General features: G+C 44.6%; 1 protein-coding gene and 1 long non-coding RNA gene across 21 annotated transcripts in view; one reads left to right on the forward strand and one right to left on the reverse strand.

The window, feature by feature from the left end:
* LOC117981308 (meiosis expressed gene 1 protein homolog) overlaps positions 1 to 25662 on the reverse strand; it is a 147743-nt gene that overhangs the window by 41273 nt on the left and 80808 nt on the right. The gene's annotated exons all lie outside the window — the stretch shown is intronic.
* Positions 1 to 25662, forward strand: part of LOC129395916 (uncharacterized) — a 56190-nt gene that overhangs the window by 12282 nt on the left and 18246 nt on the right. Inside the window, exons 3-5 of one of the 3 annotated variants that reach the window (XR_010113084.1) lie at positions 3256 to 3517; positions 6122 to 6307; positions 14035 to 14170. This is a non-coding gene — a long non-coding RNA (uncharacterized LOC129395916). The other 2 variants (XR_010113083.1, XR_010113082.1) reach the window with 2 other exon arrangements.

Here is a 25662-nt window from a genome sequence, read left to right on the forward strand (position 1 = left end):
TTCTGCTCTTTCTGTTCATATTGATTCTGTTCTTTCACTACGCCAGTCCCCCAAGAAATAAGTTTCTCTGTCCATGCTAAGTTTAATATCTATGCTCAAATCTTATTAAATTGCCTTCAAAAAAAAAAAATAAGAAGAAGAAACACTTCCTCCCAGCCTTGTAAAGTTAAAGCCCTCTCCAATATATGCTGCAGAATTTTTCTCTCAGTTCAGAGGATTATAAAGTCCGCCTTAAAAAAGGCAAGCTCCAGACACTGTGCAAAATAAAATGGCCAAAGTTTAAAGTCAAGTGGCCCCCTGAAGGGTCACTGAACCTCACAATTGTTCAAGCTGTGTGGCAGGTTGTTACTGAAAGTCCTAGCCACCCTGATCAGTTTCCCTACATTAGCTACGTTTAGTCAGAATCCACTCTCCATGGCTCCGTTCATGCGCCATTCATAATTCTACCTCCAAGCTCCTCCTAAGCCAGACCGCGTTTTCGCCTCGACCCCTCAGCTGGTTTGGCTTCCCCTGTACCGCCTCCCTCTGAAGAAGAGGGGAGTCTCCCTCACCCAGTCCCACCGCCTTACAACCAGCCTTCTCCCTTAAAGTTATCCCATGTCTCCTCGACGACATCCCCTGTAGGCTCGCCACCCATTGCCTCTCAGTAGCAACAGCGGCAGGAAGAAATAACCCCTCTACTACCACTGAGAGAGGCACAAGTCCCTCCAGGTGACAAGCGCTCAGCCCCCTTCTTAGTTTGTGTTCCTTTTTCTACTTCTGACTTATATAATTAGAAAACCCATAATCCTCCCTTCTCTGAAGAGCCCCAGGCTTTGACCTCTCTGACAGAGTCTGTACTCCGGACCCACCCACCCACCTAAGATGATGCCAACAGCTGCTTTTAACCCTTTTCACCTCTGAAAAAAACGAACGTATCCGAAAAGAAGCCAAAAAGTACTTCCTCACATCAGCCAATGGACCGGAAGAAGAAGCTAGAGACCTCCTTGAGGAGGTCTTTCCCTCTACCCGGCATAACTGGCACCCAAATTCCTCAAGTAGAAAGGGAGCTTCAGACGATTTTAACCGGTATCTCCTCGCAAGTATTAAAAGAGCCTCTCAGAAACCCATAAACTTGTCTAAGACGACCGAAGTTGTCTAAAGCCCGATAAGTCACCAAGAACGTTTTTAGAGCGCCTCCAGGAGGCTTATCAGATTTACACCCCTTTTGACCCGGCAGCTCCCAAAAATAGCAGTGCTTTTAATTTAGCATTTGTGGCACAGGCAGCTCCGGATATTAAAAAGAAACTCCAAAAACTAGAAAAATTTTCTAGAATAAATATCAGTCAGCTTTTAGAAATAGCCTAAAAAGTTTTTGACAATCAAAAGTTTAAAAAACAAAAACAAACAACACAAGCAGCTGAAAAGGCCGCTGATAAAGCATTCAAAAGACAAACAACAATCTTAGTGGCGGCTATCCAAGAAGTACAGAATGAAATAGCCCATTAATTTAGCATTAACTGAAGCCCCTGCTTTAGCCCCCCCTAATATCTCCATAAAAGCCAAGGAGTTGCTAAAGACGTGTTTACTCAGATTCTAAGACCCTAAAGCCGCCCAGTGGCCTATTTATCTAAGAGGCTAGATCCTGTGGCCTGTGGATGACCAAGTTGTCTGCGAGCCGTAGCGGCTACAGCAAGCCTAGTCCAGGAAGATGATAAGTTAACTCTAAGTCAAAATTGAACCCTTACAGCTCCTCACGCCGTAAAGACCTTACTACGAAGTGCTTCTGGCAAATAGATGTCAAATGCTCGCATCTTGCAGTATCGAAGTTTACTCTTAGATCAGCCTCGTTTGACTTTCTCTCCCACAAAGTGTTTCAATCCAGCTACACTACTTCCTGACCCAGACTCCACTATTCCTGCTCATGACTGTCAAGAACTGTTAGAAACTATCGAAACTGGCCTATCTGATCTTCAAGCTGTGCCCCTAGAAAAGGCAGATGCCGCCGTGTTCACAGACAGTAGCAGCTTCCTCAAGCAGGAAGTATGAAAAGCCAGTGCAGCTGTTACCACGGAGACACATGTGTTGTAAGCTCAAGCTTTACCAGCGAACACCTCAGCACAAAAGGATGAATTGATCGCCGTCACTCAGGCTCTCCGATAAAGTAGAATAAACGTATTAACATTTACACTGACAGCAAGTACGCCTTTGCTACTGTTCATGTACACAAAGCCATCTACCAGGAAAGCAGGCTACTCACCTCAGCAGGCAGCTGTGATCCACCGCAAAGGACATCAAAAAGAAAACACGGCCGTGGCCCATAGTAACCAGAAAGCTGATTCAGCAGCTCAGGTCGCAGCGAGACTTTCAGTCACGCCTCTAAACTTGCTGCCCACAGTCTCCTTTCCACAGCCAGATCTGCCTGACAATCCCGTATACTCAACAACAAAAAAACTGGCTTCAGATCTCAGAGCCAATAAAAATCAGGAAAGTTAGTAGATTCTTCCTGACTCTAGAATCTTCATACCCTGAACTCTTAAAGAAACTTTAATCAGTCACCTACAGTCTACCACCCACTTAAAAAGAGCAAAGCTACCTCAACTCCTCCGGAGCCATTTTCAGATCCCCCATCTTCAAAGCCTAACAGATTAAGCAGCTCTCCAGTGCACAACCTGCGCCCAAGTAAATGCCAAACAAAGTCCTAAACCCAGCCCAGGCCACTGTCTCTGAAAAAAGTCGCCAAGAAAAAAGTAAGAAATTGACTTTACAGAAGTCAAACCACACCAGGCTAAGTACAAATACCTTCTAGTACTAGTAGACACCTTCTCCAGATAGACTAAGGCATTTGCTACCGAAAATGAAACCACCAACACAGTAGTTAAGTTTTTACTCAATGAAATCATCCCTCAATATAGGCTGCCTGCTGCCATAAAGTCTGATAATAGAGCAGCCTTCACCTCGCCTATAGCTCAGTCAGTGAGTAAGGTGTTAAACATTCAACAGAAGCTCCATTGTGCCTATAAACCCCAGAGCTCCAGGCAAGTAGAACGCATGAACCACACCCTAAAAAACACTCTTACAAAATTGATCTTAAAAACCAGTGTAAATTAAGTAAGTCTCCTTCCTTTAGCCCTACTTAAAGTAAGGTGCACCCCTTACCAGGCTAAGTTCTCACCTTTTGAAATCATGTTTAGGAAGGCGCTGCCTATCTTGCCTAAGCTAAGAGATGCCAAATTAGCAGAAATATCACAAACTAATTGATTACAGTACCTATAGTCTCTCCAACAGGTACAAGATATCATCCTGCCACATGTTCGAGGAGCCCATCCCAATCCAATTCCTGACCAAAGTCCTGCCATTCGTTCCAGCCAGGAGACCTAGTGTTTGTTAAAAAGTTCCAAAAAGAAAGACTCACTCCTGCTTAGAAAAGACCTCACACCGTCATCCTCACGACGCCAATGGCTCTGAAAGTAGACGGCATTCCTGCTTACATTCATCACTCCCGCATCAAAAAGGCCAACAGAGCCCAACTAAAAACGTAAGTCCCCAGGCCTAAGTCAGGCCCCTAAAACTGCACCTAAGTCAGGTGAAGCCATTAGATTCATTCTTTTTACTACCTCACTTACTTGTTATTGCCCCTTACGTCCTCTGTGCCTTCCTACTCCTTTCTCCTCACCTCTTTCACAACAGAACGTGTATTTGCAAACACCACTTAGAAGGCCAGTACATCCAAGTCTCCTTTGCAGTTGATTTATGTGTACTGTTCCCAAAGCCAGCCCATACCCTCGAAAAGCAACACAATCTGCCAGTCCCAGGAGCAGGAAATGTCGACCTTGCAGCAAGATTCAGACACTCCAAGAGCCAAACTAAGTGTAGAAGCTCCAAAAGTGCAGAAAAAAAGACTCCAAAATATTGGCTTTTGCCTCTGTCCTAGAAATCACCCTGAGGCTAGCTGTCAAGATACTTAACAGTTTTTGTCCTGATTAGACACGTGTATCTTTAGCCACCTACTCTAGAAGATCAACCAGATCTTCAACTCTTTCCATAAGTCCTGCTTCTCACCTAAATTATGTACTAGAAAAAATTGTAATCCTCTTACTATAACTGTCCATGACCTTAATTCAACTCAATAGTATCATGGCATGTCATCAAGATTAAGATTTTATATCCCAGGATTTAATGTTAAGACTATGTTCACCATCCAAAAAAACCCTAGTCTCATAAAGCCCACCCAAGCCAATCAGGCCTTTAACTGATCTAAGTAACCCTCTGTTCCAGAAACACCCTGACAAAGTTGACTTAACTGTTCCTCCACCATTCTTAGTCATAAAAGATACAGTCCAGAAAGTGCAAGAAAATCTAGATAAGCGCCAACAAGAACAAGAAAATAACATCCCCTAGTATCAAAGCATGTTCAACTAGAACCCAGAGCTAACTATTCTAATTACTAAGTTAGCCAGACCCCCTCCCCATCCTATTAAATCTAACTTTTGGACCTTGTATATTAGTTTCTTAATTTTGTAAAACAACACATAGCTTCTATCAACCTTATGTATCTTAAGACTCAATATAACCCCCTTGTTATAACTGAAGAATCAACGATTTGATTCCCCAAAAACACAAGAGAGGAATGTAATGCCCAACCTTGTTTTTACTAACCCTGTTCTTAGACTCTCCCTTTCTTTGAATCACCTAGCCTTGTTTCCACCTGAATTGACTCTCCCTTAGTTAAGAGAGCCAGACAGACTCCATCTTGGCTCTTTCACTGGCAGCCCCTTCCTCAAGGACTTAACTTGTGCAAGCTGACTCCCAGCACATGAAAGAATGCAATTAACTGATAAGATATTGTGGCGAGCAAATATCCGCAGTTCCCAGGAATTCGTTCAATTGATAACTCCCAAAGCCCCGCGTCTATCACCTCATAATAGTCTTAAAGCCCCTAGACCTAGAATTCTTTACTTGCCTTAACAATTTATCCTTTTAACTTTTTTGCCTACTTCTGTAAAATTGTTTTCACTAGACCCCCCTCCCCTTTTTAAACCAAAGTATAAAAGAAAATCTAGCCCCTTCTTGGAGGCCGAGAGAACTTTAAACGTTAGCCATTTCTTAGCCGCCGGTTAAATGAACAGACTTTTAATTCGTCTCAAAGTGTAGCATTTTCTCTAACTCGCTCAAGTACAACACATCCAGCAGGCACGTAATCCACTCCAAAATGCTGTCCTGGGGTAGTGAAGATGATGTTGCTGGAAATATCCTGAAATGGCATGCGGATGAGTACCCCCAGAGGCTTACATGTTGAGCTAAGTACTTTGCTGATGAAGGGTACAAGTTGAAGGGGTTTTGAAAGGCAGAGTGAGGTTCCTCAGAAGGCTGTTGCTACAGAAAGCCAGGAGGAGAAATTACATGGCCAGATAGAGTGGCATGACCATTGGATAAGGGCTTTTTGTTTGATGGTTTTTGAGATGGAGTTTTACTCTTGTTGCCCAGGCTGCAGTGCAATGGCACGATCTCAGCTCACCACAACCTACGTCTCCCAGGTTCAAGCGATTCTCCTGCCTCTGCCTCCCTAGTAGCTGGGATTACAGACTTGTGCCACCACGACCGGCTAATTGTGTATTTTTTGTAGAGATGGGGTTTCTCCACGTTGGTCAGACTGGTTTTGAACTCCCGACCTCAGGTGATCCGCCTGCCTTGGCCTCCCAAAGTGCTGGGATTACAGGCGTGAGCCACGACGCCCAGCCTGGATGAGGGTCTTTAGCAAAGATGGAAGTTTTGGTACCTTGCAGTTTAATCTCTTCATTTATGTCCCCCTGAAATCTTCAGGAATAGCACTATTTTGTCAATACTTCTGGGGTCATACTTAGGGGGACTTAAAGGAGATGTGATGTGGCAGCCTTTGACTCAAGGGAGTATCATACTAGCTCACAGAGATCTGGGTACATGCCAGTTGAACCAACTCTTCTGAGGATATGATAGATCCTGGGAGGCCACTCTGATCCTGCCAAACTTGAGGCCAGATGAGTCTTTGAAAAACATGGTTTGGCTTAACACCAGCACTTAATCTAACACCCACTATGAATCTTGCTGAACTGAAGCTATACAAATACCTTTTCAAAAGATTTTTTTTTTTTTTTCATTCCAGATCCTTCTTAGAAATTCCTAAGGCTCAATGTTGTGTGGAAGATTCTGAGAAAGAAAGTAGTTTCCGATCTTTGGGATTCCCCTGAGATGGTCCAATCTGCAAAAAGTTCATTGCCATTTCCATCAAGGACACTGAGAACAGGAGTCTTATCTGGATTGGATCCTGGGAATTCAGAAGCTTCAGCAGGTGGGAAATGCACCCTCCACAGGCTCACACCCTTGTTTGCTGTTTCAGTTACCTATTGCACCTAAAATTAGAAACTTTAAAAACCACCACAAGTCATTATTGCTCAGGACCCTGTGAGTTGCATGGGGACTTCCTGGCTGGTTTAACCTGGGCTCATTTGTGTGGCTACCTGCAGCTGGAGGGCCAGCTGGGCGGAACATCCAGGACGGCCTCATGCATGTGCCTGGCAGTTGGTGCTGGTTGTCAGCCGGGGAACCTTGTTTTCCTTCATGTGGCCCCTCGCCCTCCAGAGCCCCTCTCCAAATGGCCCTTTAAGCAGGATAGCCAAGGTTTGCTTGGTGCCAGCATCCAAGAGGGCAAAAATATGGAAACTACGAGAGGGCTCTCAAGGCCTAAGACTATATGCACCCCAAAAGTCTGAGGTCTCAGTTAATTCAGAAAGTTTATTTTGCCAAGGTTGAGGAAACATGCCTGTGACACAGCCTCAGGAGGTTCTGACAACATGTGCTTAAGGTGGTAGGGATACAGCTTGGTTTGATACATTTTAGAGAGACATGAGACATCAATCAATATGTGTAAGATGTACATTGGTTCAGTCTGGAAAGGCGGGACAACTCCAGGTGAAGGTGAAGGTGAGACAAGGGGAAGGGGCTTCCTGGTCATAGGTAGTTAAGAGACAAATGGTTGCATTCTTTTGAGTTCCTGATTAGCCTCTCCAAATGAGGCAATCAGATATACATTTATCTCAGTGAGCAAAGGGGTGACTGAATAGAATGGGAGGCAGGTTTCCCCTAAGCAGTTCCCAGCCTGACTTTTCTCTTTAGCTTAGTAACTTTGTTTTAGGTTGGGGGACAGAGTGTCGCTCTGTTGCCCAGGCTGGAGTGCAGTGGTACGATCTCGGCTCACTGCAACCTCTAACTCCAGGGTTCAAGTAATTTCCATGCCTCAGCCTCCCAAGTAGTTGGGATTACAGGCGCCTGCCACCACGCCTAATTTTCATACTTTTTAGTAGAGACGGGGATTTGTCATGTTGACCAGGCTGGTCTTGAACTCCTGAGGTCAGGTGATCTGCCCGCCTCAGCTTCCCAAAGTGCTGGGAACTCCTGACCTCAGGTGATCCGCCTGCCTCAGCTTCCCAAAGTGCTGGGATTACAGGCGTGAGCCACTGAGCCCAGCCTAGCTTAGTGATCTTGTGGTCCCAAGGTTTATTTTCCTTTCATGGCTAGAAGTTGGTCACCATCACTTTGGCAGCATTCCACTGGCCCAAGCAAGTCATAGGCAGCCCAGATTCATGTAGAGGAATATAAACTCTACCTCTTAAGGGAAAGATTGGTTCAATTACACTGCAAGAGTATTTGCAGAAAGTTGTACCCATCTTTGGAAACTACCACACACACACACACACACACACACACACACACACCTTTACATGCAACCCTCCCTTGAGGTGCATCTACTTCTAGGCAGAACCAAAACTTGACAGTACTCGACAGAAGAAAAGTAGTGTCCTAAATGCCAGTTCTCTTCTTACTCAACTTCAGCCTCATTATAAGCAAATTGTAACAGTTTATGTGTCTTGAGAAACATTTTAATTAATCTTTGGAATTTAAGAATTTGAATTCATAGCAGTAGCCTGTGCATAGGAAATACGCATATTGTAAGTTTTTCCTTTCTGATAAATCATGCTGAGGGAACCACAATGTAACTTTTTTTTTTTTTTTTTTTTTTTTTGAGACGGAGTCTCACTCTGTTGCCCAGGCTGGAGGGCAGTGGCATGATCTCAGCTCACTGCAACCTCCGCCTCCCAGGTTCAAGTGATTCTCCTGCCTCAGCCTCCTGAGTAGCTGGGATTACAGGTGCACAAGACGGGGTTTCACCATGTTGGTCAGGTTGGTCTGTAACTCCTGACCTCTGATCTGCCCACCTCAGCCTCCCAAAGTGCTGGGATTATAGGCGTGAGCCACCCGTTCACGTATAATGTAATTGTATATTGAAAGTTTCTCTTTTTTAAATAATAATTAACAGGTTTAAGAGAATGTATTTCCTGATGTATTCCTTTCACTGCAGACATCTATTGCCTTTTCAGTCTAGCAGCCCTCCCCTCTATAGAAACTCACACTTCCTACTCCAGTCACGTGGCTCTCATGGGGGCTACCATGTTCTCACATGACTCCACCCCTCTGGCCTCAGTTGATTGGTCTAGGGATGAGCATCTGGCTAAATTGGCCAATCAGAATTCTTCCCTTGAATATTTGTCCAAACTGGAACTACACCAAGTTAATCATTCTCTGTGATGACAGGAACTGTGTAGTAAGAAATACAGGAGGTTTTGTGGCCACGTTTCTCACCTTATGGAGAAAAGGCTTGAGTAAGAAGAAATTAAGCCAGTATGCAGACAAAGCTAGAGACAGAGATGGAGAGATCTTGTGGTAAGCCCCTTAGTTTTTATCATTCTAGTACATGCTTGCTACTGCATACAACCAAGACTTTCACCTGAGGGTTTTCTCAAAGTCAGGCATGGAGTATGTCAGAAAAGCCACAGAAGCCGGGTGCAGTGGCTCACTCCTGTAATCCCAACACTGAGAGGCCGAGGCAGGTGGATCACAAGGTGAGGAGTTCGAGACCAGCCTGACCAACATGGCAAATCCCCGTCTCTACAAAAAATAAAAAAATTAGCAGGGCATGGTGGCAGGTGACTGTAATCTCAGCTACTCAAGAAACTGAGGCAAGAGAATTGTTTGAACCTGGGAGGCAGATGTTGCAGTGAGCCGAGATCATGCCATTGCAGTCCAGCCTGGGTGACAGAGCAAGACTATATCTCAAAAAAAAAAAAAAAAAAAAAAAAAGAAGAAGAAGAAGAAAGCAAAGCCAGAGAGTAAGAAGAAGAAGAAGAAGAAGAAAGCAAAGCCAGAGAGTTGATGCCCTGGGACCAGTCCTCAGCCAGTGACGGATGGGAGCCAGGCTATAAATGCTTCAATATCTTTGCCCCCTGGATGGAACAACTTTGAAATGTATTCCACATCACCTCCCAGAGGTCCCCAGTGGGGTCAAATCCTAGTTGCCTGGAGTGGCAAGATGCTCACTGAAGCCCCTTGTGTGGCCTCCTGCCTTTCCATGAATCACTTCCTCACTCCCCTATTGGTGTTCCCTGGAATCATCTCCTAAATAATCCACTTGCAATCCTGTCCCTCTTTCAGGATCTGCTTGGGGTTGGGGTTGGGGAGTGCGGAGAAAAACATGATCCCTTTTCCACTCCACACTAGTAAGATGAGTTTCTGTCACTGGCAACCAAGAGATCTGACTATTACCTCCTTCTGAGATAATTCCTAAAATGTATTTGGGAATTTCCCCACCTCCACCCCACTGCGTATGTCATCAATATGTAGATTTCTTAACAAAGTTTAATGGTATTCTTTGATCAACCTCAAGTTTCACAAAACACACTGCACTTTCATAAGGGCACCCCATGACTGACAGATCAGCCATTCAAAAGAAGGGAAGTGTCAGAGATGGCTCTGCTAGACTCACGAGTTTTTCAGTAGAATCCCGGTCAGGGTGGTGTGGTCCGGAGATGCTTCTGGAGCTCTGGGACCCACAAGCCTACGTGTCCCATGGTGGAGTATTAGGACAACTTGAAAACATAGTGGCAGGAGGAGGCTTCCTCTCTCCCCTGCAGTTCATCCTTCAACACACCCAATGTGCTCAATAGATATTGGTTAAATGAATAATGGGGCCAGGCATGGTGGCTCACGCCTGTAATCCCAGCACTTTGGGAGGCTGAGGCAGGTGGATCACCTGAGGTCAGGAGTTCAAGACCAGCCTGGCCATAGAGGAAGGAGAAGCACTGGAACCTGGGAGGCAGAGTTTACAGCACGCTAAGATGGCACCACTGCACTCCAGCCTGGGTGACAGAGCGAGACTCAAACAAACAAAAAAATAGTGGATTTATTCCTTCCAAACTGCAACTCACCAAAAGAAGACCAACACGCATCACAATGTTGTGGCCATAATCACCACAGTGACAATAATAAATATAATCAACTCTCGAGCCAGCCACCCCCACTAAACCTAGTGGATCACATCTGGTGTTTCACTTTGGGGATGTTTTAGTGGTCATGGTAGATTGTCGCCTGACTGCTGGCTGTTTCTACCATGTTTCAGGAATATAGAGATGTGTACAGATGACCCCAAAAATTAATTAGTATGCAATTCTCAAAGAGACAAACTGTACCCCAAAAGCTACTGGAATGAAAAAAAAAAAAGTTTTAATTCTCAAAGAGACCAACTAGATAGTAAAAGCATTTATGTTCCCTTGGAGAATCTTCTCACCAATGACTCAAAGTTTTCTCCAGACCAGGGAATGCCTGGGGCATTGGACATTCCCAATTCTGGTATCACCTCCCATTCTCCTTTAGGTCCAGTTTTCTCAGAGGAGCATACATTGTTTATTGCCACCAAGGGTATCCAAGGACACAAACTGAAGATAATAGTGCTTTATTGTCTCTCAGTCACCTTTCCCTCCCACATGCTGGAAGCAGAGCCAAGTCCAATTTATCCAATTACAAAATAGCAACATTGGCATCATGAGATCAGCTAACAAAACTTTCAGAGGCAATCTATCATCCTACCAAAAGTAACCAACATCTGTGGAGCACTTACCATGACTAAGGGTCAACATAAGTGGTTTTCATGCTGGATGCATCAGGATGGACTAGTTTATGCTGCAGTAACAAATTAACCCCAGAGTCTCAGCAGCTTAGCAACCAAGGTTGATTTCTTACATTCCATGTCCACAATGGGTTGGCTGTGTATAGTGTGCTCCATATGGCCACTCAAAGACCTAGAATCATGGAAATTCTACCATCTTAATGCAGGGATTCTCCCATAGTTACTGCACCAGGAGATGAGAGAATAAGATAGTTATTCCCAAGCCCTCAAAAGCTGTAGACTAGAGGTGATGTCAGTGACTTCCACTTATAGAGCATTGGAATCTAGCATGGATCCATCTAATTACAGGGGGTCTGGGGAATACAGGGAGCAGACGGAAATCCCATGAGCAGTAACCATTCCTGCCAGCATGCATTATTTCAGCTGAACCTCACAACCCCATGGAATGTAGAACAGAGACTTGGGGAGTTATGGGACCTGCCCCAAGGTGTCATAGATAATGAGTTGCAGAGCTGAGATATGACCCTCGGCCTGGTAGGATTCTCATACTCATCATAAAATTCTATGAAATTCCTCATACAGCAAAACACCACACCAAGTAAAAAGAAAGCCAAGTTGTGCAAATACAAAATAGAACTCCCCTGACACTTCACCTCCTCACCCACCCTACCCCCACCGAAAGAATCAACCTATGCAAATAACTGGAATGAAATTCACAGGCAATTTCAGCAGGGGAAATGGGGTTATCTCATCTGGGTCTCACATCCAACCTCGTCAAGACAAGACCTTCCCTAAACTTCACCTGAACACCTGGACACACCGTCATGTCTTGCTGCTTCTTGTTACTGGAAATGCAATGATGATGTCTTTATACAATTTATAGGTCTTTCTATAAGTGCCAAGATAAATGTCATCTCTGTACCTGCATATCATTCAGAGGTAGGCAAGCTTCTGTGTAAAGTGCTAGATAGTAAATATTATAAACTTTGCAGGACTCATCTGATCTCCATCCTATATTTTTTTTGTTTTTGTTTTACAATTTTTTTTTCCTTTTAGATAGGGTCTAAAAAGAAAATAAAACTTATCCATGTTGTGATATGGATGAACGTTAAAAACATGCTGAGTGAAAGAAGCAGACATGAAAGGTCATATATTGTAGAATTCCACTTATATGCAATGTTCAGACTAAGCCAATCGACAGAGATAGAAAGTAGATGAGAGGTTTCCAAGGGCTGCAGGAGGGGGTATGCAGAGTGACTGCTGAATGGATATGAGGCTTCCAATTGAGGTGTTGAAAAAGCCCTGAAACTAGGTAGTGGTGATAATTGCACAACATGATAAATGTACAAAATGTCCCTGAATTGTACACTTTCAGATGCACAAAATGATAAATGTTGCACATATTATACCACAATTTTATTCATTTATTTTAGAGATAGAGTCTCACTCCATCACCCAGACTGCAGTGCAATGGCACAATCACAGCTCACTGCTACCTTTACCGCCTGGGCTCAAGCAATCCTCCTACCTAGTCTTCCAAGTAGCTGGGACTACAGGTGAACCCTACCACACCCAGCTTTTTAAATTTTTTTATAGAGTTGCATTCTCGCTTTATTGCCCAGACTGGCCCACACTCTTGGCTTCAAGTGATTCTCTCATCTCAGCCTCCCAAAGTGCTGGGATAACAGGTGTAAGCCATCAGGCCAGGCAATTTTTAATTCTTATGCAAAATTTTCAACTAATTCCCAGGATTAAAAAAAGTTGATCAACATGGGGATTAGAGGAAAAAAATAATTTTAAACAAGAGAAAAAATTAAATGAGATGATGTATATGTATACAGTGCCTGGCCTCATGATCACTGAGTCCACTGCAGCTTTTTATTTTTTTTTCCATACAGGGTCTCACTCTGTCACCCAGACTGAGTACAGTGGCATAATCATGGCTTACTGCAGCCTCAGCCTCCTGGGCACAAGTGATCCTCCTACCTCAGCCTCTCAAGTAGCTGGGACTACATGTGCACACAACCACACCTAGCTATTTTTGTTGTTGTGTTCTTGTTGTTTTTGTTGTATTTTTTGGTAGTGGCAGGGTCTCACCATGTTGCGCAGGCTGGCATCTTGAACTCGTGGGCTCAAGCGATCCTCCCACCTCAGCTTCCCAAAGTGCTGGGATTACAGGTGTAAGCCACCATCCCAATCCTGTTGTAGCTATTTTAATAGTGCTGGTGAGCAATAGTTTGCTCTCCCTATAAAAACAGAACATACTAAGCCAAGGAAAGCACCAATCTAGTTTGTTCTCCCCAGATCTTCAAAATGTTGGAATTAGTATGAGTCCAAAATATTTCATGTGTTTTTTTTTTTTTTTTTTTTTTTTTGGAGATGCAGTCTCGTTCCATCATCCAGGTTGGAATGCAGTGGCGCAATCTCGGCTCACTGCAACCTCCGCTTCCCGGGTTCAAGCAATTCTCCTGTCTCAGCCTCCCGAGTAGCTGGGATTACAGACATGTACCGCCACGCCTGGTTAATTTTTGCATTTTTAGTACAGATGGGGTTTCTCCATATTGGCCAGGCTGGTCTTGAACTCCTGACCTCAAATGATCTACCCGCCTTGGCCTCCCAAAGTGCTGGGATTACAGGTGTAAGCCACCATGCACGGTCAGTTTGATTTTTTATTGTGGTAAAATACATACAAAATCTATTATTTTAGCCATTTTCAAAGGAAAAATTCAGTGGTATTAAGTGCATCCACCACATTGTACAACCATGTCCCCCATCCATCTCCAGAACGCTTTCATTCTGTCCTGCAAATATGCAGCACCTTGCTACACTCCATGTTGTTTGTCCCACAACAGAGCTGGGCTGAATTATTAATGTGGACTTTGTTCAGCAACGGACTAATGAGGGAGAAGCCCATGAACTCTGTGAGGAGTGCATGACAGGTGCTCGTGGGATGACATGGCTCGGTGCCCTCCAGCTGCTGCTGCCACCACCTGTCCTGCTGGGCGGCCACCCCTCCCAGGGAAGAAGAGCACTCACAACTGCTGCCGATCTCCTTCCAGGGCTTCCGCTGGGACTACCATCAGGATGTGGACACCCCCAACATGGACCGTCTGGCCGGGGAGGGCGTCAAGGCCAAGTACCTCATGCCGCCCCTTGTCACAATGACCTCCCCGTCCCACTTTACTGCCATGCCAGGTAAGCGTCACTCTGCCCATTTCACCAGATGCCCATCAAAGCCCCAGCGTCCGTCATTCCCTGTGATAAGAAGCAAAAACTCAGTCAGCTCTAGGGAGGCTGGGGCGGGTCCGGGGTCTCACTTTGTTGCCCAGGCTGTAGCTCAGTGGTATAATCACAGCTCAGTGGAGCCTCAAACTCCTGGTCTCAAGCAGTCCTCCCTAGCTCAGGCTCCCCAGTAGCTGGGGATACAGACAAGCCACCATGCCTAATTTTCTCATTTTCTTAGAAATTGGGGCAGGGGGTGTCTCACTATGTTGCCTAGGCTGGTTTTGAACTCCTGGCCTCAAGAGATCATCCCACCTCAGCCTCCCAAAGTGCTGAGATTGGAGACATGAGCTACCGTGACTGGCCTGATCTTTTTTAAAAAAGTAAATAAGGCCGAGCATGGTGACTCACCCCTGTAATCCCAGCACTTTGGGTGGCTGAGGCAGGTGGATCACCTGAGGTCAGGAGTTCAAGACCAGCTTGGCCAACATGGTGAAACGTCGTCTATCCTAAAAATACAAAAATAAGCTGGGCGTGGTGGCAGATGCTTATAACGACAGCTACTCGGGAGTCTGATACAGGAGAATCACTTGAACCCAGGAGGTGGAAGTTGAAGTGAGCTGAGCTCATGCCATTGCACTCCAGTTTGGGCAACAGAGCAGGATTTTGTCTCAAAAAAAATAAAAGTAATAAAAATAAAAAGGTAAATAAAATCACTTTTAAATAATTGTATAAAAATAATAAAACATTGACATTTACAGAGCTCAGTTAGATGACGTGACTCATACCCTCCAAAGGTGTCCTGGTTCTCTTACATAAGAATTGAAATGTCTTTCTGTGGCCCAAAATATCCCACAGAGCCTGGCCCCTGGCCCATCTTCTGCCAGCCTCTCTCATCTCTCTCCCTCTCCTTCACTTCCTTCCGGATCACAAAGGCCTTTTGCCTGTGCCTTCTGCCCTGCTCCCTCCAGGCCCAGGGCCTTGGCCTGTGCTACTCCAGTCCCTCCCTCACCAGGAGCATGCAGTCCAGTCGGGGAGACAGACACCACACACCCAAACAGGCAGATACATCCCGTGACAACTCAGGAGGCATCAAGGAGGAAAATGAGTTTTCCACGCACAGACTACAGGGGTAAACTGGATTCAAACTAGAGAGGGAGAAAGGGGGTCTCTGAACATGGGGCAGTTGAGCTGAAAGAGATCTCAGGGGACCAGAGCAAGGAAAAGTGTTCCAGACAGAGGGAAGAGCATGTGTGAGGTCTCTGAGACAAAGACCAGGTCATTTCAGAATCCCAGTGGCCACTAAAATAGAGGGATTCCAACCTAAAAAGGAGGAAGAGGAGGCTGCTGGAAAGCAAAGGACATTGTGTAAGATTCATAATAGTGGGGGTGGAGCCAAGATGGCCGAATAGGAACAGCTCCAGTCTACAACTCCTGGCGTGAACAATGCAGAAGACAGGAGCTTTCTGCATTTCCAACTGAGGTACTGGGTACATCTCACTGGGGAGTGTCAGAAAGTGGATGGAGGACACTTGGTGCAGTGCACCGAGCATGAGCCCAAGCAGGGTGAGGCATTGCCTCACCCCGGGAAGTGCAAGGGGTCAGAGAATTCCCTACCCTTGTCAAAGAAACGGGTGACAGATGGCACCTGGAAAATCGGGTCACTCCCACACTAATACTGCACTTTTCCAAGGGTCTTAGCAAACGGCACACCAGGAGATTATATCCTGCGCCTGGCTCAGAGGGTCCTAAACCCATGGAGCCTCACTCATTGCTAGCACAGCAGTCTGAGATCAACTGCAAGGTGGCAGCAAGACTGGGGATGGGGCACCTGCCATTGCCTAGGCTTCAGTAGGTAAACAAAGAAGCTGGGAAGCTCCAACTGGGTGGAGCTCACCACAGCTCAAGGAGGCCTGCCTGCCTCTGTAGGCTCTACCTCTGGGGGCAGGGCATTGGCAAACAAAAGGCAGCAGAATCCTCTGCAGACTTAAATATCCCTGTCTGACAGCTTTGAAGAGAATAGTGGTTCTCCCAGCACGCAGCTGGTGATCTGAGAATGGACAGACTACCTCCTCAAGTGGGTCCCTGACCCCCGAGTTGCCTAACTGGAGGCACCCCTCTGTAGGGGCAGACTGACACCTCACATGGCCGGGTACTCCTCTGAGACAAAACTTCCAGAGGAACAATCAGGCAGCAACATTTGCTGCTCACCAATATCCGCTGTTCTGCAGCCTCCACTGCTGACACCCAGGCAAACTCCAACAGACCTGCAGCTGAGGGTCCTGACTCTTAGAAGGAAAACTAACAAACAGAAAAGGCATCCACATTAAAACCCCATCTGTACGTCACCATCATCAAAGACCAAAGGTAGATAAAACCACGAAGATAGGGAAAAAACAGAGAAGAAAAACTGGAAACTCTAAAAATCAGAGTGCCTCTCCTCCTGCAACGGAATGCAGCTCCTCACCAGCAATGGAACAAAGCTGGACAGAAAATGACTTTGACGAGTTGAGAGAAGAAGGCTTCAGATGATTAAATTAATCCGAGCTAAAGGAGGAAGTTCGAATCCATGGCAAAGAAGTTAAAAACCTTGGAAAAAAAATTAGATGAATGGCTAGCTAGAATAACCAATGCAGAGAAGTCCTTAAAGGACCTGATGGAGCTGAAAACCAAGGCACGAGAACTACATGACAAATGCACAAGCCTCAGTAACCGATTCAATCAGCTGGAAGAAAGGGTATCAGTGATGGAAGATAAAATGAATGAAATGAAGCAAGAAGAGAAGTTTAGAGAAAAAAGAATAAAAAGAAATGAACAAAGCCTCAAAAAATATGGGACTATGTGAAAAGACCAAATCTACGTCTGATTGGTGTACCTGAAAGTGGCAGGGAGAATGGAACCAAGCTGGAAAACACTCTGCGGGATATTATGCAGGAGAACTTCCCCAATCTAGCAAGGCAGGCCAACATTCAAATTCAGGAAATACAGAGAACACCACAAAGATAATCCTCAAGAAGAGCAACTCCAAGACACATAATTGTCAGATTCACCAACGTTAAAATGAAGGAAAAAATGTTAAGGGCAGCCAGAGAGAAAGGTCAGATTACCCACAAGGGAAGCCCATCAGACTAACAGCTGATCTCTCGGCAGAAACTCTACAAGCCAGAAGAGAGTGGGGGCCAATATTCAACATTCTTAAAGAAAAAAATTTTCAACTCAGAATTTCAAATCCAGCCAAACTAAGCTTCATAAGTGGAGGAGAAATAAAATACTTTACAGACAAGCAAATGCTGAGAGATTTTGTCACCACCAGTCCTGCCCTACAAGAGCTCCTGAAGGAAGCACTAAACATTGAAAGGAATAATCATTACCAGCCACTGCAAAAACATGCCAAATTGTAAAGACCATCAAGGCTAGGAAGAAACTGCATCAACTAATGAGCAAAACAACCAGCAAATATCATAATGACAGGATCAAATTCACACATAACTATATGAACCTTAAATGTCAATGGGCTAAATTCTCCAATTAAAAGACAGACTGGCAAATTGGATAAAGAGTCAAGACCCATCAGTGTGCTGTATTCAGGAAACCCATCTCATGTTCAGAGACACACATAGGCTCAAAATAAAGGGATGGAGGAAGATCTACCAAGCAAATGGAAAACCAAAAAAAAGGCAGGTGTTGCAATCCTAGTCTCTGATAAAACAGACTTTAAACCAACAAAGATCAAAAGAGACAAAGAAGGCCATTACATAATGGTAAAGGGATCAATTCAACAAGAAGAGCTAACTATCCTAAATATATATGCACCCAATACAGGAGCACCCAGATTCAAAAAGCAAGTCCTTAGAGACCTACAAAGAGACTTAGACCCCCACACAATAATAATGGGAGACTTTAACACCCCACTGTCAACATCAGACAGATCAACAAGACAGAAAGTTAACAAGGATATTCAGGAATTGAACTCAGCTCTGCACCAAGCGGACCTAATAGACATCTACAGAACTCTCCACCCCAAATCAACAGAATATACATTCTTCTCAGCACCACACCACACTTATTCCAAAATTGACCACATATTTGGAAGTGAAGCACTCTTCAGCAAATGTAAAACAACAGAAATTATAACAAACTGTCTCTCAGACCACAGTGCAATCAAACTAGAACTCAGGATTAAGAAACTCACTCAAAACTACTCAACTACATGAAAACTGAACAACCTGCTCCTGAATGACTACTGGGTACATAATGAAATGAAGGCAGAAATAAAGGTGTTCTTTGAAACCATTGAGAACAAAGACAAACGTACCAGAATCTCTCAGACACATTCAAAGCAGTGTGTAGAGGGAAATTTATAGCACTAAATGCCCACAAAAGGAAGCAGGAAAGATCTAAAATTGACACCCGAACATCACAATGAAAAGAACTACAGAAGCATAGAGCAAACACATTCAAAAGCTAGCAGAAGGCAAGAAATAACTAAGATCAGAGCAGAACTGAAGGAAATAGAGACACCAAAAACCCTTCAAAAAATCCATGAATCCAGGAGCTGGTTTTCTGAAAAGAGCAAAAAGACTGATAGACCATTAGCAAGACTAATAAAGAAGAAAAGAGAGAAAAATCAAATAGACACAATAAAAATTGATAAAGGGGATATCACCAGAAATCCCACAAAAATACAAACTGTCATCAGAGAATAGTATAAACACCTCTATGCAAATAAACTAGAAAATCTATGAGAAATGGATAAATTCCTCGACACGTACACCCTCCCAAGGCTAAACCAGGAAGAAGGTGAATCTCTGAATAGACCAATAACAGGCTCTGAAATTGAGGCAATAATTCATAGCTTACCAACCAAAAAAAGTCCAGGACCAGATGGATTCACAGCCGAATTCTACCAGAGGTACAAGGAGGAGCTGGTACCATTCCTTCTGAAACTATTCCAAATAATAGAAAAAGAGGGAATCCTACCTAACTCATTTTATGAGGCCAGCATCATCTTGATACCAAAGCCCAGCAGAGACACAACCAAAAAAGAGAATTTTAGACCAATATCCCTGATGAACATCGATGCAAAAATCCCCTATAAAATACTGGCAAACCAAATCCAGCAGCACATCAAAAACTTATCCACCATGATCAAGTGGGGTTCATCCCTGGGATGCAACATTGGTTCAACATATTCAAATCAGCAAACATAATCCAGCATATAAACACAACCAATAACAAAAACCATACGATTATCTCATTAGATGCAGAAAAGGCCTGTGACAAAATTCAACAACCTTCATGCTAAAAACTCTCAATAAATTAAGTATTGATGGGACATATCTCAAAATAGTAAGAGCTATCTATGACATACCCACAGCCAATATCATACTGAATGGGCAAAAACTGGAAGCATTCCCTTTGAAAACTGGCACAAGACAGGGATGCCCTCTCTCACCACTCCTATTCAACACAGTGTTGGAAGTTCTGGCCAGGGCAATCAGGAAGGAGAAGGAAATAAAGGGTATTCAATTAAGAAAAGAGGAAGTCAAATTGTCCCTGTTTGCAGATGACATGATTGTCTATCTAGAAAACCCCATTGTCTCAGCCCAAAATTTCCTTAAGCTGATAGGCAACTTCAGCAAAGTCTCAGGATACAAAATCAATGTACAAAAATCACAAGCATTCTTATACACCAATACAGACAAACAGAGAGCCAAATCATGAGGGAACTCCCATTCACAATTGCTTCAAAGAGAATAAAATACCTAGGAATCCAACTTACAAGGGATGTGAAGGACCTCTTCAAGGAGAACTATAAACCACTGCTCAATGAAATAAAAGAGGACACAAACAAATGGAAGAACATTCCATGCTCATGGGTAGGTAGAATCAATGTTGTGAAAATTGCCATACTGCCCAAGGTAATTTATAGATTGAATGCAATCCCCATCAAGTTACAAATAACTTTCTTCACAGAATTGGAAAAAACTGCTTTAAAGTCCATGTGGAACCAAAAAAGAGCCCATATTTCCAAGTCAATCCTAAGCCAAAAGAACAAAGCTAGAGGCATCACACTACCTGACTTCAAACTATACTACAAGGCTACAGTAATCAAAACAGTATGGTACTGGTACAAAAACAGAGATATAGACAAATGGAACAGAACAGAGCCCTCAGAAATAATGCCACATATCTACAACCATCTGATCTTTGACAAACCTGACAAAATCAAGAAATGGGGAAAGGATTCCCTATTTAATAAATGGTGCTGGGAAAACTGGCTAGCCATATGGAGAAAGCTGAAACTGGATTCCTTCCTTACACCTTATACAAAAATTAATTCAAGATGGATTAAAGACTTAAATGTTAGACCTAAAACCATAAAAACCCTAGAAGAAAACCTCAGCAATACCATTCAGGACATAGGCATGGGCAAGGACTTCATGTCTAAAACACCAAAAGCAATAGCAAGAAAAGCCAAAATTAACAAATGGGATCTAATTAAACTCAAGGGCTTCTGCACAGCAAAAGAAACTACCATCAGAGTGAACAGGCAACCTACAGAATGGGAGAAAATTTTTGCAATCTACTCATCTGACAAAGGGCTAATATCCAGAATCTACAATGAGCTCCAATAAATTTACAAGAAAAAAACAAACAATCCCATCAAAAAGTGGGCAAAGGATATGAACAGACACTTCTCAAAAGAAGACATTTATGCAGCCAAAAGACACGTGAAAAAAATGCTCATCATCCCTGGCCAGAGAAATGCAAGTCAAAACAACAATGAGATACCATCTCACACCAGTTAGAATGGCGATCATTAAAAAGTCAGGAAACAACAGGTGCTGGAGAGAATGTGGAGAAATAGGAACACTTTTACACTGTTGGTGGGACTGTAAACTAGTTCAACCATTGTGGAAGTCAGTGTGGTGATTCCTCAGGGATCTAGAACTAGAAATACCATTTGACCCAGCCATCCCATTACTGGGTATATACCCAAAGGATTATAAATCATGCTGCTATAAAGACACATGCACACGTATGTTTATAATGGCACTATTCACAATAGCAAAGACTTGGAACCAAGCCAAATGTCCAACAACGATAGACTGGATTAAGAAAATGTGGCACATATACACCATGGAATCCTATGCAGCCATAAAAAATGATGAGTTTATATCCTTTGTAGGGACATGGATGAAGCTGGAAACCATCATTCTCAGCAAACTATCGCAAGGACAAAAAACCAAACACCGAATGTTCTCACTCATAGGTAGGAATTAAACAATGAGAACACATGGACACAGGAAGGGAAACATCACACACTGGGGCCTGTTGTGGGGTCGGGGGAGGGGGGAGTCATAACATTAAGAGATATACCTAATGTTAAATGACGAGTTAATGGGTACAGCACACCAACATGGCACTTGTATACATATGTAACAAACCTGTACGTTGTGCACATGTACCCTAAAACTTAAAGTATAATAAAAAATAAAAAATAAAATAAAAACTTTGGCTGTTGACTCCAAATATCCTGCTTCATCATCTCTCCACTCCAGAAACTTTTCACATGCTTACAAAGGGTGTTCGTTTCTCCTCTAAGTATTTGCTCACCATCCCCACCTGCAAGAAGGTGGAAGTAGGGCCTCTGCCTGGGATGGTAACTCTCAAATATAAGGCAAGACCTGTCTCTCCACCAATATCCCCAGGACTGAAGGACTGTGAAAGTCTGCATATTGATCAAGCTTCTCCCTCCCTTATCTGAAGAGACTTACTTCCTTCAAGACACTTTTCCTCTTCCCACCTAGCTCCATGCCCCCATCCAGTCATCTTCCAACCCATCTCTCCCCACCTACATGCCACACAAGAGGGGCGTGACCACAGCACCTGGAAGTTCCTTAAAGTTGAATGGTGTGTCAGGCTGGGTGCGGTGACTCATGTCAGTAACCCCAGAACTTTGGGAGGCTGAGGCAGGCAGGTCATTTGAGGTCAGGAGTTCGAGACCAGCCTGGCCAAAATGGTGAAACTCCATCTCCACTAAAAATATAAAAATTAGCTGGGTGTGGTTGTGCTTGCCTGTAGTCCCAGCTACTTGGGGGGCTGAGGCAAGGGAATCACTTGAACCTGGGAGGCAGAGGTTACAGTGAGCCAAGATTGCGCCACTGTACTCCAGCCTGGGCGACAGAGTGAGACTGTCTCAAAAAAAAAAAAAAAAAAAAAGAAATTGAATGGTGCGATTAGCTTATAATTTTTTAAAAATGGAGTGATGTATTCATTTTCTAAGCTGCATAAGAAATCAACACAAATTTAGCAGCTTAAAACCTCCATCTATTACCTCTCCTTTCCTGTGGGTCAGGAGTCTGGGGTGCAGCTTTAGCTGGGTCCTCTGCGCAGGTTCTTACAAGGTTGTGATCAAGGTGTCGGCTGGAATTAGTGTCTCATATGAGGCTTGGGGTCTTCTCCCAACCTCACATGGTTGTTGGCAGAATTTATTTCCATGCAACTGTGGAACTCATGTGGCTGGCTTCATCAAAACCAGCCAGGCATGGTGGCTCACGCCTGTAATCCCAGCACTTTCGGAGGCCGAGGCAGGTGGATCACCTGATGTCAGGAGTTCGAGACCAGCCTGGCCAATATGGTGAAACCCCTTCTCTACATAACTTAGCCGGGCATGATGGCGCACACCTGTAATCCCAGCTACTTTGGAGGCTGAGGCAGGAGAATCACTTGAACCCAGGAGGCAGAGGTTGCAGTAAGCCGAGATCGTGCCACTGCACTCCAGCCTGGGCAACAGAGTGAGACTCCATGTCAAAAACAAACAAACAAAAAACAAAAACCAGGAGGAAGGAGTCTCTCTCCTCCAGACCTTCATTGAAGATCTCACCTGAAGATGTCAGGCCCACCCTGAATAATCTCTTTTTTGATTAACTCAAAGTGAATGGATTAGGGGCTTAGTTACATCTGCAAAATCCCTTCATCTTTTTCATAGGTATAGATTAGAAGCAAGCCACGGGTCCTGCCTACACTCCAGGGGAGAGGAGGTTACACCTGGCATTTATCCAGGGCAAGATCCTAGGGGGTCATCTCAGGATTCTGCCTTCCAAATAGATCCTCGGTGGAGCTCACATGCCTGGGCGAGCACCAGCCTTTGTTTAAAGGCAACAGAGAATGGTGTCCTAGCTCAGATCTCCAGCAAGCCTCCAGAATGATGCTCCAGTCTCTGAACCCAGGGCCAACGCAGCAGGAGCTTTGGGTACACATGGGGGCTTCCCCCACTTTGAAGTGAGTCATCACGTCCGTATTAGACCCTAGCTGTTGCTTAGGCAAAAATGATGATTTAAAAGAAGATGGAGAGAAGAGGAGAGTTAATTTAAAAGTACATATATTCGGCCGGGCGTGGTGGCTCACGCCTGTAATCCCAGCACTTTGGGAGGCTGAAGCAGGCGGATCATGAGGTCAGGAGATGGAGACCATCCTGACTAACACGGTGAAATCTTGTCTCTATTAAAAATACAAAAAAATTAGCTGGGCGTGGTGGCCGGCGCCTGTAGTCCCAGCTACTCAGGAGGCTGAGGCAGGAGAATGACGTGAACCCAGGAGGCGGAGCCTGCAGTGAGCCGAGATCTCGCCACAGCACTCCAGCCTGGGCAACAGAGTGAGACTCCATCTCAAAAAAAAGAAAAAAAGAGAAAGTACTTATATTCATTCCCTAGGGCTGCCACAACCAAGTACCAAAAGCTGGGTGACTTGAAACCAGAGAAATTGACTGTCTTGTGGCTCTGGTGGCCAGCAGTCTGAAACAGAGGTGCCAGCAGGGCCACGCTCCCTCCTGCACTTGTCGGGGAGTCCTGCCTTGCCTCTTCCTAGCTTCCTGTGGTCTCCTGGCAGTCTTCAGTGTTTCTTGGTTTGCATACGCATCAGTCCAATCTTCCGTCCAATCCATGGCCTTCTTCCCTGTGTCTCTGTGACTCGGCGTGTCCTCTCCTCTTTTATAAGGACACCAGTCATTGACTTAGGCCCTCCCTACTCCAGGATGACTTCATCCTAATCAATCGCATCTGCAATAACCCTATTTCTTTTTCTTTCTTTCCTTCCTTCTTTCTTTCTTTCTTTCTTTCTTTCTTTCTTTCTTTCTTTCTTTCTTTCTTTCTGTCTTTCTTTATTTCTCTGTCTGTCTTCCTTCCCTCCTGCCTTCTTTCTTCCTTTCTTCCTTTGGAGACGGAGTTTCACTCTTGTTGCCCAGGCTGGAGTGCAATAGCGTGATCTCAGCTCAATGCAACCTCCGTCTCCTAAGTTCAAGCAATTCTCCTGCCTCAGCCTCCCGAGTAGCTGGGATTACAGGTATGCACCACCACACCCAGGTAATTTTGAATTTTTAGTAGAGAAGGGGTTTCTCCACGTTGGTCAGGCTGGTCTCAAACTCCTGTCCTCAGGTGATCCGCCCGTCTTGGCCTCCCAAAGTGCTGGGATTACAGGCGTGAGCCACCACGCCTGGCCTGCAATAACTCTATTTCTAAATAAGGTCACATTCTGAACTACTAGAATATGGGATTTCAACATGTTTTGAGGAAGACTCAGTTTAACCCATAAGAATACTATGTGGGCCACACATGCTGCTTCACATCTGTTATCCCAGCACTTTGGGAGGTTGAAGCAGGAGGATCATTGCTCAGGGCGTAGGGGGACACCAGGTGCATAAAACCACAGCATTGACTGGTGTGGGGGCTCACACCTGCATGTTTGGGAAGCTAAGGCAGGGCGATCACTTGAGCCCAGGAGTTTGAGGCCAGCCTGGGTGACATAGTGAGATCTCACTTCTAAAAAAAAAAAAAAATTAATTAGCTGGGCATGTTGTTACCCACCTACAGTCCCAGCTACTCAGGAGGCTGAAGCAGGAGGGTCGCTTGAGTCTAGAAGATCAAGGCTGTGGCGAGCTGTGATTGCACCACTGCACTCCAACCTGGGCAACAGAGCAAGCCCTGTCTCAAACAAACAAACAAACAAAAAAATCATCTCCCTTGTCTTCTGATTCCCTGAGCTGTCATAGAAAGGAAGTGAAGCAGTGAAAGCATCCCCCCAAAAGAGACATTTCAAAACCAGCCTAAGCAACATAGCAAGACCTTGCCTTTAGAAAGTATTTAAATTTGAAGGGGGGGGGGGAAAGCAGTACTATGGCACAGAGTTGACAGCTACAGGTGTGGCTACATCCAGGTCCTAAAACTATATCATCAGAATGACCCCTCACCCTCCCCCCGCTTTCCATTTTACTTTCTTAAGCATGAACATGAAATTTCCAAGATTGTTTCTCCTTTGGCTAATCTGCTTCTCAGACCCAATCACTGTGGCCAGGGTGGTGGAAGGATACTGACATCCAGGCTGGGACCACATGCCCCAACTCCAGATCAGGGTGGGGAATGGCCAGTCGCATACATGTCGTGGGGGACTAGTGACTCCTCGGT

This window comes from Pan paniscus, chromosome 7 (genome assembly GCF_029289425.2).
Source record: "Pan paniscus chromosome 7, NHGRI_mPanPan1-v2.0_pri, whole genome shotgun sequence".
Taxonomy (NCBI): domain Eukaryota; kingdom Metazoa; phylum Chordata; class Mammalia; order Primates; family Hominidae; genus Pan; species Pan paniscus.